The 16,494-nt window shown below is 38.7% G+C and overlaps 1 protein-coding gene across 5 annotated transcripts in view; it reads right to left on the bottom strand.

Annotated features, from left to right (window-relative positions):
* The window catches only part of DLGAP1 (DLG associated protein 1), a 401,400-nt gene that overhangs the window by 153,622 nt on the left and 231,284 nt on the right, over window positions 1-16,494 (bottom strand). The window lies entirely within an intron of this gene.

The raw sequence follows: 16,494 nt of genomic DNA, 5'->3' as shown, positions 1-16,494 counted from the left end.
ATGATCTCAGACAGTTACAAAGTGCAACTTTGAAGGCTACAGAAGAGATGGTGCACAGGAACAATAATGATCTGTTAAGCATTATTTGCCAGGCCTCCTCAGTAATAAGGTTTATACAATCCCCCATCTGTGCATGCCCATTCTTCCACCCACCACCCTACCTCCTGCCCTGCCTCCCTGCCTCAAATTGAAACGGGCAGGGCTTGAAATACAAGATTTGTATGACCCCTGGAAGTTTTGGGAAGAGAAGCAAGTCCCACCTGTTTCCTGACAGTGGGAAAAACCATAAAAGAAGCTGAACTTTCTCTAGAAATGAATTATACTTGGACCTTTTTTGACTCCAGTGGCACAAGATACTATGGACACAATCCACTGACAGGACCTTGTCAAGCTGCGCAGTGTTGGAAATAGGGGCATCTGAAGATAAAGAATAACATCAAAAGAAACAGAGAGCATCATGCATCCTCCAAGCTCTCCATTTTTCTTTCAGAATCCACTGGCCTCCCAGGTACACTTTTTGGGAACCTGGGAAAGCCAAGGAGCTCAATGGATTGATCCCATCTCAGGTTTCCTGCAATCAGCCCTCAAGGTCTGCCTGGTCCAGGAACTGCTGTCAGGCTTAGATGTGGACACCTGATTTGCTTCCATTGGTCCTGCAGTTTGAATCCTCTCAGCTGCCTGAGCACCTCCTACTTTACTCTTACAGCAGACCTCCTACTTTACTCTTACAGCAGAAAGTTCCTCCATGTGCTCAGGTTGATTTGACCTCAGTTAATTCTCACCTTGCTGGGAAGTGTGAAAAAGAACACTTATTTCTCTTTAGTTTTGAAGAGGGTATGATTATTTGGACTGAGTACATAGCTATATTTTCTGCTATTTTCTCATAAAATTTTGAACTCAAATCTGATTGAGACAACCATAAAGATGATTACATTCTTACAGGTCTCATAAAAAAATAGTAAGTCACACCACCAGAGCTGAACAAGTGAACAGAAGTTCACTTCTCATAACTTTTTTGTTCCTGTGTCCTTTTTATGCCTGTGTCCTGTCTTGCTCAGGGCAAGATCCTGCACATGTGTCAGGGCAATTCCAAGAACAAATACAGGCTGGGTGAAGAATTGATTGTGAGCAGCCCTGAAGAGATCTTGGAAGTGTTGGTTGATGAGAAGCTCAACGTGACTCAGCAACGTGCATTTGCAGACCAGGAGGCCAACCTACGTCCTGGGCTGCATCACAAGCATCAGGAGCAGCAGGGTGAGGGAGATGATTCTCCCCCTCTGCTCCGCTCTGCTCTAGTGAGACCCCACCTGCAGCGCTGCAGCCACCTCTGGGCACCCCAAAGTAAGAAGGACATAGACCTGTTGGAGCGAGTCCAAAGGTGGGCAATGTAGAAGGACAGAGGGCTGAAACACCTCTCCTATGAAGACATGCTAAGAGTTGAGCCTGGAGAAGATCACAGTACCTAAAAGAGGTTGACAAGGAAGCTGAAGTGTGACTTTTTAAAGGGCATGGAGTTATAGAACAAAGGTGAAAATTCAAAGAGGGTAGGTTTAAATTAGGTATTAGGAAGACATTCTTTACTGCGAGGATGGGGAGGAACTGGAACAGGTTGTCCAGAGAGATTGTGGATGTCCCATCCTTGGAGGTATTGGAGGCCAGGCTGGATGGGCCTCTGAGAAACCTAGTCTAATGGAAGGTGTCCCTGACTGAGGCAAATGGTTGGAAGTAAGTGATTTTTAAGGTTCCTCCTGATTGAAATCATTCTATGAATTATGACACTTGTAAAAAGCATTATGTCTATCTCTTTTTCATTAATGTTCCTGTTTCTTTTCATAGACAGGAGCTCAAGAGACTGGAATGTGTTGTAGTAGAAAGTTTTTTGGATTAGAATTCTACAGTAAATTTTTAAATGAATATTCTAAATTCAAAATTGTACTAATAGAAATACTTCTGTTAATATATCTTCTACTTAAAGAGCGTGTTATTATAGCAAGTCTGAATATCCCACAGTCATGCAGGTAATAAAAGAAAAAAAAATCTTTTGTACTTTCAATTCCAGTTCACCCATATTCTTATAAGTAGCTAAACCAATGCCTGACATCTGGAAATGCAAGCTGTCAAAATTTATCAGTCCTTGTTTCACACATTCTAAATCCCATCCAAAGGGAGAAATTCTGAAGGCTGTAATATTGTCTTGCTCTGTTCAGTCTGGAGTGATTCTTCTCTGGGTAATGCCTGTGCTCCTTAGCACAGCCTTTGACCTCCTCTTGGAGGTTATGACACCCCCTTCTCAAAGTGACAGGTTTGCTGTATCATCCTGCTCTGGTTAATTTGGTGGGGTTGTACTCACTTTTAATAGGCAAACTGTGGAATCTTAGACAAGATAGTCAAAGGCTCCTGCCTACTCCTTCTCACACGGCACATAAAACTGTTGTTAACAGACTTTGTGGTTGCCACTCTCCCACAGCATGAAGTTCCCAGCAATTGTTCACGTCCATTTTCCTCAGCACTAGTTGTGATTAGAAAACAGGTTGAGAGCAAGAATGCAAAGAAAGAAGTTTTCTTAAAAATGCACTGAGTAACAAAGTTACATTTATTCTTCTAAGCTGGCAATTTTCATGCCATTGGTCATCAACAGTATGGCTAAAAGCAAGAAGTCATGGATGAAATTTACCTGGAATACAATCACTTTGGAAGATTATTCAACAATGAACTTAACACAAATGTTTCAAATCTCTTCTAATGGTTAACTAGATGCCCTTTGTGAAGCTAGACTAATTGGCAAATTGTCAGTAACTAAATATTTTTTTGAACACTTAATGATAGGACTTTTTTTTCAAGCTAGTTGCATTCCTAAATAAACTCCACAGGTATTTTTTAATTGTTTGTTTGTTTGTTCATTTAAATGTCACAAGGGATATTATTCTTCCATTTTCTTCAAAGGATAACTTTACAGATGATCTTCCGTGGCTTTAAGATGATTTGGCCTCAGAAGTACACTCTCAGGGACACGTAAACAGCTCTGTGTTTCTAAAGAGTAACGTTCTGGTTGAAAGAGAAGATATAACCAACTATGATAAGAAACATGAAGAGGAGTGAGAGGAATATGAAATGCTCTATGGCTAACAGAGCTTGGCTGCTTTGGAGACAAAGAAGACAATCATAAGCAAAGGAACTGGCTGGTGGTATTAAACCACTGCCTGAAGAAGACCTTTCCTGTTTCACCTCCTGGTCTGTTACAGTTTGTGGTATGTATTTCTTAACTTCTTGGACTTTGGGATATGTAATATCATTCTCCTTGAAGCATGAAGAAACAGAATGTACACAGCTTCCCAGAACATCATATGATACTGAAGAGAAGAAGTGAAACAGGAATGTCGCAGTGACGCCCACAGGAACAGTCACCATCGCCAAATTGTCAGCATGCCTCTGCAATGCCAGACCACAGCGAGCATATGGATAGTTTAGGCTTCCTGCCATTAGACTGGATTAGTGAAGCACATGCTTCATGTGCATATCTAGTCTAGCTTTGTGTCAGTGGAAAAAAAGATTTGCACTACACATAGCCCACCGGACCTAAGAACAAGGGCTAGTTCTTGGGAAACTTCCATGGCAAAAGCCTGCAGCATTCCTCAGGTTCTGTGTTACCTCCCTGGAGAAACCCTTTGTGTGATTACACCCCTGAGACCATGAACTGAGGTGTGAAACAAGAATACCCTTCCCTTCTGTCGAGCAAACATGACTGACAGCTCTGCAAAATCCCTCCAGCAGATGACACTACCAGGGGTTTTCATTCTGCTACAACTCATGCAGGCTGCACGGCAGCAATTTGTGCAAAGCCTGCTCTCAACAGCCTCTCCAGGCAAGAGAGCTTTAGTGAAAGACATACCCAGTGAAAGATACCCCCAGAATCTTCAGTGAAAAAATGTCCTGTATAATTTGAGAGAGAAAACTTCAAGTCTGATGGAATTAGATATTTCAGGCGTTTTCTTTAGAAAAACATTAAACCCAAGCCACAGAAAATCCACTGTGTGAATGACACAGTGGATTATGAAATTTTGGTCTCTTCAGTAGCAGATTCTAGTACAGTTGGCAGGGCTGTAGTCTCTGTTTGCAAATGACCAAGTCATTTACTACATTTTCATGTATGGAACATGGAACATTACTACATTTCCTTATGGAAGATTATTCCAGCAAAAGTTTAGTGTTGAAATTTGCAGTATACTGACAAAATGAAGAAAATCAGAATAACTATCCTGTGTTGCAGTTGGCTAAGTAGCTAACTTTCACCAGTCCTGAATGAGCTAGAAATAGGGTTATATAAAATATTCTTCCTTTTGAAGCTGACATATTATTTATATCCCTGTTCATAACTCATACTACAAATCTGAGATCTAGGAAGGATTCCAACTAATATGCTATGGAGATAACATAATATACCTGTACATTTGTTTCACTTGAGACAAGAAGCAAAATAAAAAACTGGAAACCAGTTAAATAGCAAGTTAAATATTGGTTAATATACACTATCATTCTGCAAACACACATGAATTATACTAGCTTGAATAATCCTATGCACATTAATCTATTTGCAAATAAAAATTCATAATACTAAATATTTGTGAAATAGAGGATGTTCATGCCAAACACACAGTTGAATACAGGGTTTAAAACATTCTTTTCGTGTTTGTCTTCCATTTTTTGGCATATTAATTGAATTTTCTTTTGTACTGGCACCATACAGGAATGATTTGATAAAGAACTCCTTATATATTAGCAATGAGCCAGAGCATCCTCAGAGGAAGGAATCTTGTTAGTTGTAATGTAAATGCAAACCCATGCAATGTTTATTTCTGGCATAATACTATTGTGGCCTCTCCTGTAGGCCAAAACCATTATAACCCAACAGAGTATAATTAGATGTCTTTTCAATTAATACAAAAAAATGTCTTTTTAAAGCTAGGTAATCTTCATGTCAGGTACCAATGTATGTTTTTTTAAATACTTGAATATATTGTAAAACTGAAAATAACAATTACCTATGTAGAATTTCAGGAAAAGAGTATTTCCAATTATCTTACCTTCCTTATAAACTCTCAGGCCAGAGTTAAAAAAGGAAACTACACATCTCTATGTAGGCTTGCTCTTCAGTAAAAAATGCAATGTACAGCATCCTGCAAAACTGATCACATTCCTCTCTAAAGTTATTATTCAATGGTGTCAACTACTAGCAATTTTACATAACAAAAATTATTCCAAGTAAAATACCTTTAAAATATCCTCTGGAAGCATTCTCTTTATAATCTACAAATATGAAAATACACATTTGTGATTTAACATATTAATTATAGGAATCTAACTGTTCTGGCACTCCTTCACATCCCTCTCGTTTGTTCCTACACATAAAACTTAGTCACTGCTTGCACAAGGAAATATTGGAATGAAGATCACTCCAGATTGGGTTCACAAAAATAGGTATGTTTAAATAGGTCATAGCAAGATGCTGTTGGTAGGGACTGAGTAACCACTTTTATAAATTCTGACTTTGTACACACACATTTTCCTAACAGCGCCTTGCTGTGCTGGGTATTGTGTTCTCAAGTGTAATTTTATCATTTATAACAAAGGTACTTCCATGCAGCTTCACTGTTGAAACCAGACCATGGAATGAAATTAATTATACTGCCAGCTTCTTTATGGTTCATTTACACTAATCTTTCAATGTGGCTGAAGTTGTAAGCTATAAAAGAACATGTCATTGATGCCACTGGGAATTTCTTGAGGGTTTAAGGTGTTATAACCAGGCATGATAAATTGCAAGATACTGGAAGAATTACAGATATTGCAATTTCTAAGAACTACAAAATCCATACAACGGATTGGGTTGGAAGGGGCCAAAAAATTATCTTTTTCTAACCACCTGGACATGGATTTAATTCATTAACAATTATTAACCTAAGAATATACACGTATACTGTATTCACATGAGGCAGAGATAATTGTGGTTTATGCATTACATTATTTTGAAAAAATCTGTTTGCCATATTCATGACAATGCAAACACATTCACATGTGTTCTTACTCATCCTTTTCATAAATATTAATTTACCCAACTGATGTGGAAGTACTGTTTTACTAAGCATTAGATAATCCTTCAGACAATTTTGCATTCTGAAATGGAAATAGTCTTTTTCCTTAGACAGTAGTCAGTGATCAGTGATCAACTTCATCCTTCATTCAAGACCACCATAATCTCTGGATAAATAAAACTGAAATGAAATGTGAGCTCAGCATTCTCTTACAGCTATTCATTATTCAATAAAGTATGTTATTCTATGTTTATGGAAGATTTTCCTAAGTAAGGACTTATTGCTCAACTAATTTCTGTCCTGAATCCAAAATTATTGGTACAATACCAGATCCCTACACCAGCTTAAGATATATCAAAGGGGCTCCTCGTTATTGACAAGATGGGACACAGACCAAGAGTGGGATTCACAGTTTCTTACACACTGTTCATTGCATTCTGTGCTGCCCATCTGTTCTCCTCCTAACCTTGACAAGGCAACTTTCAAACAGCAGTGGTGCAATGCCATCGTGAGGAACTCCCTATGGCCTCCTGTGGGGCAAATTGTGACACTGGGGAACACCCCCATAAGAAGGAGTCTAATAAAAATTGACAGCTAATATTTTGGAAGGCTGCTTTAAAATTCCCATTCTTGCACTGCAAGGAAGAAAATCCCACTTCTTAAAAGTTATATATTGTTGGATTATGACTGCCTTTGCAGTGAAATGTGCCATTGCCTGTAACCTACTGTGCCTCAACAGTAGGAATGTACAATATGAAGGGAGAATATGCAATATTATAACTCTCAAGTAAAGCAGAAGGAAAAGAAGAGAAAAGTTTTCTTTTACAACTTCTGGAGACTACATTTAAGGTGCTTTTGGGAAAAAAAAAATTAAAAAAAATTCTTTGTGTAAAAGAAAAAGAAAAGAGAGAATCCTTATCAAGTGAGACAAAAAAATACTGTAGTACATTTATATCACTAAAATATTTGTATCAATGTTATGAGATTAGGCTAAAAATGAATTATTCATCATATTTTAATGCTGTGGAAAACTATGTTTGCATGTAAATTACTGCAACACCCACCATGACTTGCATTTTCACCCTACTGAAAAAATGCCAGACTTCCATGAGCATATTTATAGTGCCTAAAACCAGGCTGGTGTTTTGAGAGAAAAAAAAGAAAAGATCTTGATATGTTATCAGCTGCAACTGAGGAATAAATGGAAAGGAAGGAGAAGTGAACTGTGACAGATGATAACAGCAGGTTGCTGAATTTTTCAGTTACTTGCAGACTGCTTGTGGGAAGAGGTTGCAGCAGTGTGCTCTCAGCTCTGCCACATTTCCACAGTGACTCCTGTTGAACTTGAGGGAATTAGACATGGGCATAACTTGCCCTGGCTTTCACACAGCTCAAGAACTTGCTCGGAAATAGTGGCAAGAATGCAGTATGAACTACAGCTGACTCCATTAAGTTTGCCTTCATACCAAATGGTGGTACTAAAGCTCTATGCATCACTATGGTATGTTTTATACATGAGCATATAGCACCACTTACTCTGAAGACTGCCAAATATCTTATAAATCTTCCTTACAACCTTAACACAACTCTGTGCATATGGGCTGACATTTTCTGTTACTGGGAACTTTCCTTTGAAATATTATTAAAAAAATTCAGCCAAAAAAATCCCACTATAAATAAAACAAGTAGAAATATTTTTCTTTGCTGGTTTAAAAAAAGAAAAAAAATGTGGTCTTAGCTTCAGTCCTTCAGTCCCAACCCTCCTACTTGCTCCCCACTTGCTCAGGGGGAAGGGGAGTGGGGCCTGTGGTCAGTTTGTATTGGTTTTCTCTGCCTCCTCCCACTCTTCCACTCTGGGTCCTTCCCACAGGCTGCAGTTGTACAAGAACTGAAGCTCCAACTGTCTCCTTTCCATAGGGTACAGTCCTTCAGGCACACACTGCTCCAGAAAACATGATCCTGCATGGGCTTCTCTCTGTGGGATGCAGCTTTCCCCAGGCGTATCTGTCTCCTGCAGTGTGGGGTCCTCCACGGGCTGCAGGTGGATCTTTGCATCCCTGTGGATCTCCATGGGCTGTGGGGGCACAGCTGCGTCACCATGGTCTGCACCACCAGCTGCAGGGGAATCTCTGCTCCAGTGCCTGGAGCACCTCCTCCCCTCCTCCCTTGCTGACCTTGGTTCTGAAGGGCTGTTTCTCTCACATTTTTCTCACTTGTTACAATCAGAATTCTAAATTTTGGGTGAAATAGGGACAGAAAATAAATTGTGCTTTTGCGTGATCTTGATCTTAGTCAGTATGGTCTCAGCTATGATGTACTTGAGAGGTCTTTCTAGAGGGCAATACAGTTCATTCTCTCAATCACTGATAGAAAGGCCACAAGCAAGATCTGGCTCTGGCTTCTCTTTAGCTTTGGCTCTCTTTATGCAGTTCATTAATTTAGCCCTACATGTTTCTCAGAAAACAGCTTTCAACATCATGAATATTCAGATACTCCCATATTTGCCATTTTTTGAGAAACAAGGACTAAGTGAAATAATTAGGCAAAACCCTGCTGTGATCTAATACATTTTTCATGATGTGTATTGAGAACCCCCCACCCCATTTTATCAGGGTCTAACACATCAACACTTGCAGCCAGTTTCTCTGATCCGTTGTGCAGATTCAATTGAATTTGAGCTCAAATTCAGTTGTACTGGCAACTGTACCTGAACTGTGGAATTCAGGCTATGCTGGAAGCAGAACTTTATCCTATCCACCTCTGTAATGCCCTTTGAAGAGGGAGGGTTTCTATAATGCCAGAATGATTTTTGCTTTTACATTTCCTTCATATATATTTGTAGCTCTCTAGACTACAGTTGTATATAGTTCCTAGCTAGCTCCAGTACTTTTCCCTATCTTTTCCTTACCCTGATAGGCAGAAAGACAAAACACATTCCAGAGGCTTCAAGCCCAAGAGGGTCCAAGGCCCCTGTCCTATCTTGGTTGTTTCTGGGAGCAGAGGTTGAAAGCAGCTCTTTGAGACACATTTTCATAAACAAAGTTTAGTTCCTATCTAAAGGGGGGCTACAGAAGAGGTGGGACGTAAAAGGGGGAATTAATTCATCACCTGTGCTTCTACTTGGGGATTCTTATCAATTATGCTAATTTTCTAAATTTATAAAGCTGTATTCACCCCATGTGGGGTGGGCATTTTTCCATATCTGCCCCTTGGAGCCCTCCAATAAAGACCACCCTTTTTATTACTCCTATACTAATATTGTCTCTAAAGTGTGTTATTTCTACATCTTTAAGGTGTCAATACATTACCTGTAGGTTTTCTAGTTATGTATCCCAACCCCCTGAAATGACTTCATAGCAGGATTTCAGTCTGCCCCTCCCCTTCTTTGCAATAGGATCATGTTTTTTACCAAAGGCACTGGTAATTGCCTGTCTTCTAATAGAGCAAAGATGCTGTCCTGTGACCAGAAGGGCTGTGCAGTGCTCTCCTCCTTCACTGGTATACCTAAGCAGATTGCAAAGCTGATCAATTCCCTAAAGAGGGAATTGAAGTCCCGCTGCAATTGTTCTGGTTTTAATCCCAGCTTGTTTCTCAGCGTTTCCCACATAATAACACCCCAAGCTCTGTTAGAAATGTCGTTCTCATTTCTTAGCCACTCCACTGAGACACTGAGTTGAAAGATTGTTCTAATTACTAGTGGTGAAAATGTCCAAGAGGACTTGCATACCGGCAATACATTTACACATTTATTTATTCTGGTTCATTCTAGCAATGCTTAGGTGCTCTAAGATTGGACTTTTTGCGTACATCTAATTGACAGAATTTTCTTTCTTTTGTTAACAGTCACAAAACCAATATAAGCATCAATAATTGAAAAATGTAGATTTTTAGAACATGCATTGAGTGTTGTATTTTGTTTAGTATTTGAGGACAGAAAACCTGACTCCTCACCTTATTTTTTACCTAAATGCACGAAAGCTATCAAATGTCTAAGAACTTGGCCCAAGCTTTCTTTACCTTTTACTTTAAAAGCCAAATTAAACACTTGACAATAATTCATCTCAGTGGTTGCTCTTGGCATTCTCACCATTTCATACAAGGGAGTGGGCTGTAATGGGCTGTAAAATTTTCTTTGGGGATGCATGGTAATGGATATGTTTAATAGAATTACGCTTCTGGAGCTGATTACTTCTAGTTTGGCCAGGCACTGATAGTACTCAATGCATTATTGTGAGAGTCTTGGGGTGGGGAGGAAAGTAGTGAAAATTAAAGAAGTATTATAAGCTAAGCAAAGATATAACAACAGAGTAATCTCTCTCCTTTCAAAGAAGTTGGAAATACACTTTTTGTTTCTTGTTTCCTAACTTATAGCACCATACCACATCCCCACAAAGAGCAGTATTCCCCACAACTGAATGAGCCTTTATCTTCTATTCAGACTTCTAACACAAATGGTTGTAAAAAGCTAATTTGAACTAGCAGAGAAACTCAAGGACAAGCACAGAACCTGAAAATAATTTACTTATTTTTCCCCCCAGATTTACTAGATTTTAGATGTCCTTTTATGTTCTTTATTTTGTTGCCAGAGCACTTCTGCAAGGCTACCAATGGGCAGTGTTGCTTTTTTGCATGATTTCCAAGTTAATTCTTTGTTCCCAAAAAGTAGTGCCATTATTTCTTTCCTCTGGGGAAAAAAAAATCACACTATAAGGGGTGAGATGATAGGGATAATTAGACTAAATCGTGGCATACAACACAATGGGAAAAATATCTTTTATGTAGACCACCTGTCTACTTATTTTTGTAGCCTGAATGATGTTTTGTTTTGTTCAGGGAAACAAATTCACTTAATAAAATCCAAAACACAGATGGCAGCTGCTAGGAAAAACCCATACAAGATTTTGTTGCAAAGGATATAGAAGTGATCTGAGCTCTGAATGGAAGAATGAAAACTTCCGTCTCTGCCTGTCAACGGTGCTCTTTTCTAAGAGCTCTCTCTCATGCAGTCTGGGATTTAGTTAGGGCAGAAATTCTAATCCAGACTGTTAGAAATATGGCTTTCTTTCACTTCACTCTGAGCTACTTCTTAGATATTTCTTTTCATGCATCTTCATTATTTTATTGAAAAATATATTTGAAAAATAATGCTTGACTCTACATAGTACTTGATCAGGTTTGTTTAAAATGTATTAGGAGAAAAATTTTAGATCTCCATTCCTCTTACAGATTCAAATGCAAATTTCAGTGCAGAATCACCTAAATTTAAGAAAGATAACGTGGTGGGGTTTTTTGGTTTGGTTTGGTTTGGTTTTTTTTAAAAGACAGTACTGTCCTTTATTAGATTAAGTCTGTATGTCAGATTAAATTCACAGATTCACATCAAATGTTGATATCCTATTTGGCTGAAAACATACCATGAGCTATCTACAAATAATAGGAAGAGCAAGAGTTACTCAGAGAATGACTAAAATGTTAATGATAATTTTACATATTTTAGGTCTCTCTCTGCAAAGTCCACAGAGCAAGAAAAATTCTGGTTTTAAAGACTTGTTAATTATTCAGTCTGGTACTACTTGGACTTTAGGAAGACAGGGGCTTGACTGAGGACATTTCTAGATGACAGGTCAGAAGCACATGAGGCATCTCAGGCTGATTTCAATGGCCTAAGTCCTTCAAACACAGTTATCTAAAGATGCAACTTAACTGGGGGGTTAAAACAAGGACTGTGAACAGACAATGATATTTATGGTTTAGATACAAAAATAATCTTTTCCAAACACGACTGTATTTCAAGGAATGAAAACTACTTGATCATTTTCCCTTAGAGAGGGAACCTGTTCCATGGGAATCTTACCTGTCCTCAGCAAGGAGGGCAGAAAACAGACTCCCATCCAGAGGGAGCAAACAGCATAAAAACTAGTGCAGGCATCTGGTCTCTCACAGTGAAGTTCTTCAGCAATAGAATAACAGTAAGACAGTCTCCAAAAAGATTCACTTTTCTGGAGCCAGTCTTTGGAGAAGACCAGTGTCTGGCAGATGGATTCTGGCTGAGCATCAGAAAGGGAAGTGCCAATACAGATTATGAAAATGGTTGGTCTGAAAGATCCAGAGAGATCATCACAGAATCAGATGATTAACATAGGATTGGATTACCATAAAATTCAGTTCATTAACAGAGAATTCAGTTAGTGATCATAGAATGATAGAATGGTTTGGTTAGAAGAGATTGTAAAGATAATTTAGTTTGAACCCCTGTCATGGGCAGGGACACCTTCCACTGGATCCAGCTGCTTAAAGCCCCATTCAACCTGCTCTTGGAAATTAGAAAATTGTCTATTTGCTCACTTATTATATATATAAGTAAAAAAAAAAAAAATTCTCTTAAAAGACCTTTCCGAGGAAAAAAATCCCAAGAGTTTCTTACCAAAGTAGCAAAATGAAAATGTCATATAAATTGCAAATATTCTAAGTTCTTAGTCAACTTGTTCGAAGGCAATTGGCAATAATTATTCTAAAGGCTGGTCACAACAATAAAACATCACTTGGAATTTAAAAAAAAGGGTGGAAAATACACAGGGAACATGATGAAGTTTCCCCACTAAAATTATACAAATCAACGTAATTTTTCTCATAATTCAGAAAATTGGATTGTAAGCCACTGCTTAACAGTAGTAAATCAGGGCAGTAAGTAAGCAACTTTTAATTTAAAATAAATGGACATGCATCATACAAAGCTCAATTCTCATCTGTTTGAAAGCTTTTACTACTCTGGCACCAGACCCACTGTGGAAACATGAGAATGCAGCCTCAGGGAGTACAGGATTGCCAGATACCATTGCCAATGTATGCTCAGACCAGATCTATTGCATGCATTGAAGGCCTCACCAGTTTGTTCTCAGAGAAGGAAAACAGGTTCTAGAAGTTAGTAATTCACTGGGATATCTTATCTATAGTGAAATTCTAGCAGACACATGAAAAAATGCATTTTGCCTTACTTTCATTAATGCCGAATCTCAACAAATCAAGCCCAAATTTTGCGAACAACCTCCAATGAAATCTGGATGAAAGCTCAGCAAGGTATTAAATGATGGATTTATACTCCTTCAAAATCATTTACTGAAAAGCAGGATTGGACTTTGACCAATTACTTGAGCTGTGAGTTTTTGTTATAGCTAGGAGACAATTTATTTCAAAGTTTCTTTTTAGGAATTAATTTACAGCTTCTAGAGCATGTGAAATGCCAATGTCTACATCTACATTAATATTAGGCACTTTAAATCTCTGAGTCAATCAAAGAACAGAGTTGAAAGTAACTTCCCTGTTTGAGGCAATTTCCCCATAATATACCCTGTTAAAAATCCTTTTGAATTGCTACATTTCCTTGTGTTGTTAAGACTGAGTACAATTGAGTCTGCTAAATCAGGAGTGGCAGGTGGTATGTTCATACCAGACCTGTCTTACATGCAAGGACCCACAGGTCCAGTTCTCTCCATCTTCAGGGTTCTGAAGTTACAGCTTCCCTTCCTGCTAGCACTCCAAAGATTGAAGAAAAACTGAACAAAGCACTGCCATCATTAGCAGCATCTGTGTGAGAAAATATTACCTTCTTTGAAGTAATAGCAACAGGTATCTTTTTGTTTGACAACATCTTTGCTGAGAGATTTTTATTGCTGAGCATCTCTGATACCACAGCATGCTGGTCCCTTGTGTTGAACTTAATTTTTGTCTTGGCAAAGAAAAATACCATTTGACTGGGCTTAGCCTGAAGTTCACAATCAGAAAAAATTACTGATTTATTTTACTCTATGTCTTTAAGAAGCAGTCTGCTTGTGCTTCAAACAGAGTAATGTAATGGGCTGAATGCCATTTCATAAAAGGAAAGTTCAGGTAGAATGACATTGCACAGAAAAAAACTTGTTTTGGCATTACTCTGTGCTGTAACAATTGATCCTTTGTTCAATGAATCCACAAGACTCTGCCACAAAGACATTTCTAGATTTAGTATTTTAGTAGCATGGCTGTTAATTAAGGCATCAATACAACAGATAGAGGCATTTCAGAAAGATGATTTAGCTGCTTAAACTTATTGCAATTTCACTGTTTTAAAAAGAATATTGTAACACTAGACTCCTAAAATGAAGGAGGCACAATTCTCAAACTACCAGGGGAGTAAAATTACTAACATAATACTTCTATGAAGAGTCTTTATGGGAGTTTTAAGGTAACAAGATTGAAGCATCTTCAGAATTTTCTTACTAGCATGACAATTTTTGCTGACAAAGATTATTCATGAACTTATCACCTCTGCCAAAGACCCATAATGGTAACACAGCACTGATAAAACTGCATATATATATATTCTTATATATATATATGCATATATATATATATAAAACTGGGATATATATTCTTCTTTTTTATATATACATACATATGTATGTATGCACCTGTATATATGGAGTGTCTCCAACATGATGCCTCATGCACAAGTTGTTATGGGCAAGCAGCTCAGAAATGAACTAGAAAGATCAGAAGATGGATGGAAAATGAGCTAACCCACTTGACCCAAGGGGTGGTGAGCAAGGGCTTGAAGTTCAAGTGTCAGCTGGTTACCACTGGATGGTTTGTCAGGGTGGATATGGGTCCAGTACAATTCAATATCTTAGGAATGACCTGGATGACCAGAATGACTGCACCCTCACCAAGCTTGTAGGTGGTACCAAAATGGAAGGAGGTCAGCCAGAAAGAATAGCCACCACTCAAACACATCAACCAGATGGCAGATGGGGACAAGAAGATTTGTATAAGGTTTAACAAAGATAAATGTGAACTCCTGTGTCCAGAATAACTCACACAGCAGTATGGGCTGGGGACCAGCTATGTGGTAAATAGTTCTGTGGAAAAAGCCCTGCAGGTCCTGGTGCACATGGACTTGTTTACATTCAAGCTGAACATGAACCTGCAGGCAAATATATCCTACCCTGGATCAAGGGGAGGAGTACAGCCAGCAGATGGAGGGATGTGGGAATGTCCTATCTGCCCTGCACTTGTTAGGTCAAAGTTGAAACACTGTTGATCCTGCTCTGCTGTACCAAGTCCTGGTCTCCTGAGCTCATGAGCGGCATGGAAAACTTGAGGGAATTCAGTGGAGAGTCACCAAGATGATCAGAGGTTTGGAGAAGTTGACATAGGAAGAAAGGTTGCTGGGATTGGCTGTATTCAGCCTGGAGAAGAGAAGGCTCAGGGGGATATAACCACAGTCTTGCAATATCTAAAACCTAGTTATAGAGCAGGCTGAGTCACTCGCTTCACAAGGATGTCCACTGATAAGAGAAGAGGTGAAGCTACAAGTGGTGTAGCTGCTTCAGTGTAAATTTCGTAAGAAAAGAAATTCTACGCTGGGAAAATGAACACTGGAACAATTTGCCCAGAGAAGCAGTGGAATCTCCTCTACTGGGGACACTCAAGACAGTTTCACAGGTCCTTGGATAGCCTAAGCCAAGCCTTGCTCTGGGCAAAACCCGGCAGGTTGATCCAGATGGTCATCAGAAGCTCCTTCTAACCTTGACCTTTCTGTATTACATATGTGAGTGAATGATTCCATAGAGTGCCACAAGGATTTCAAATGCACGATGGTTACGATGGATTTTTCAATATGTATGAAAAATTTATTTGAATTTATTCATGAGCAACCAAACCATGGCTGAGATATGCTGTATTCCAAACAAATGTAGACAAGGTCTCGAAATCATATCTTGAATGCACAAGTTTGGTGTCATATTTATTGTGAAGGGGGAAAAACTTTGAAACGTTAATGGCATTTTCTAACTGTGAAAAATCCTCACTGTGCTATTCCTCTATGCACATTTGTAGGCTCTATATCTTGTTGTAAACTTAATATTGGAGGATTGAGGCAGAGAAAGAACTATGAATACATAATTTATAGAAGAGCCTAAACCCATCATAATCTCAAGTGATATCTCAGGCACTTCTATGTGGTTATGGAAATGCTTCCAAGACGGTATTTATCAACCTTCCAGTAATAAATAAGACTCATAAACTGCAAGATATTGTCCATTGGAATGAGACTCAATATTGACCATTTTAGGTCTTGAGTTATAGCAAATACAGGGAGCAAAATCAAGCAAAGTCAGGTCTCTTGGCACTGAAAATATAGACAGCTCCTACCTGACCATGCTCAGAATCTTGAAAATATGTAAACAGCTGGAGTAAAGTCACAGCACAGGGAAACACTTTCATTTCTTTGCATATTGTTGCAATGGGTATAATGTGTTTTATGAAGGATAGGCCTTGCACTTGAGTAATGTAGATAAGTCAAGCTGACTGAGGTACTCAGAACTTCAGTTTGTCCTTTTCCATTTTTTTTTCCCAATCAGACCTAAAA

This window comes from Agelaius tricolor, unplaced genomic scaffold (genome assembly GCF_023055355.1).
Source record: "Agelaius tricolor isolate 1412-34295 unplaced genomic scaffold, bAgeTri1.0.p SCAF_2, whole genome shotgun sequence".
NCBI classification, from domain to species: domain Eukaryota; kingdom Metazoa; phylum Chordata; class Aves; order Passeriformes; family Icteridae; genus Agelaius; species Agelaius tricolor.
This window is presented reverse-complemented; position numbering and strand designations above follow the sequence as displayed.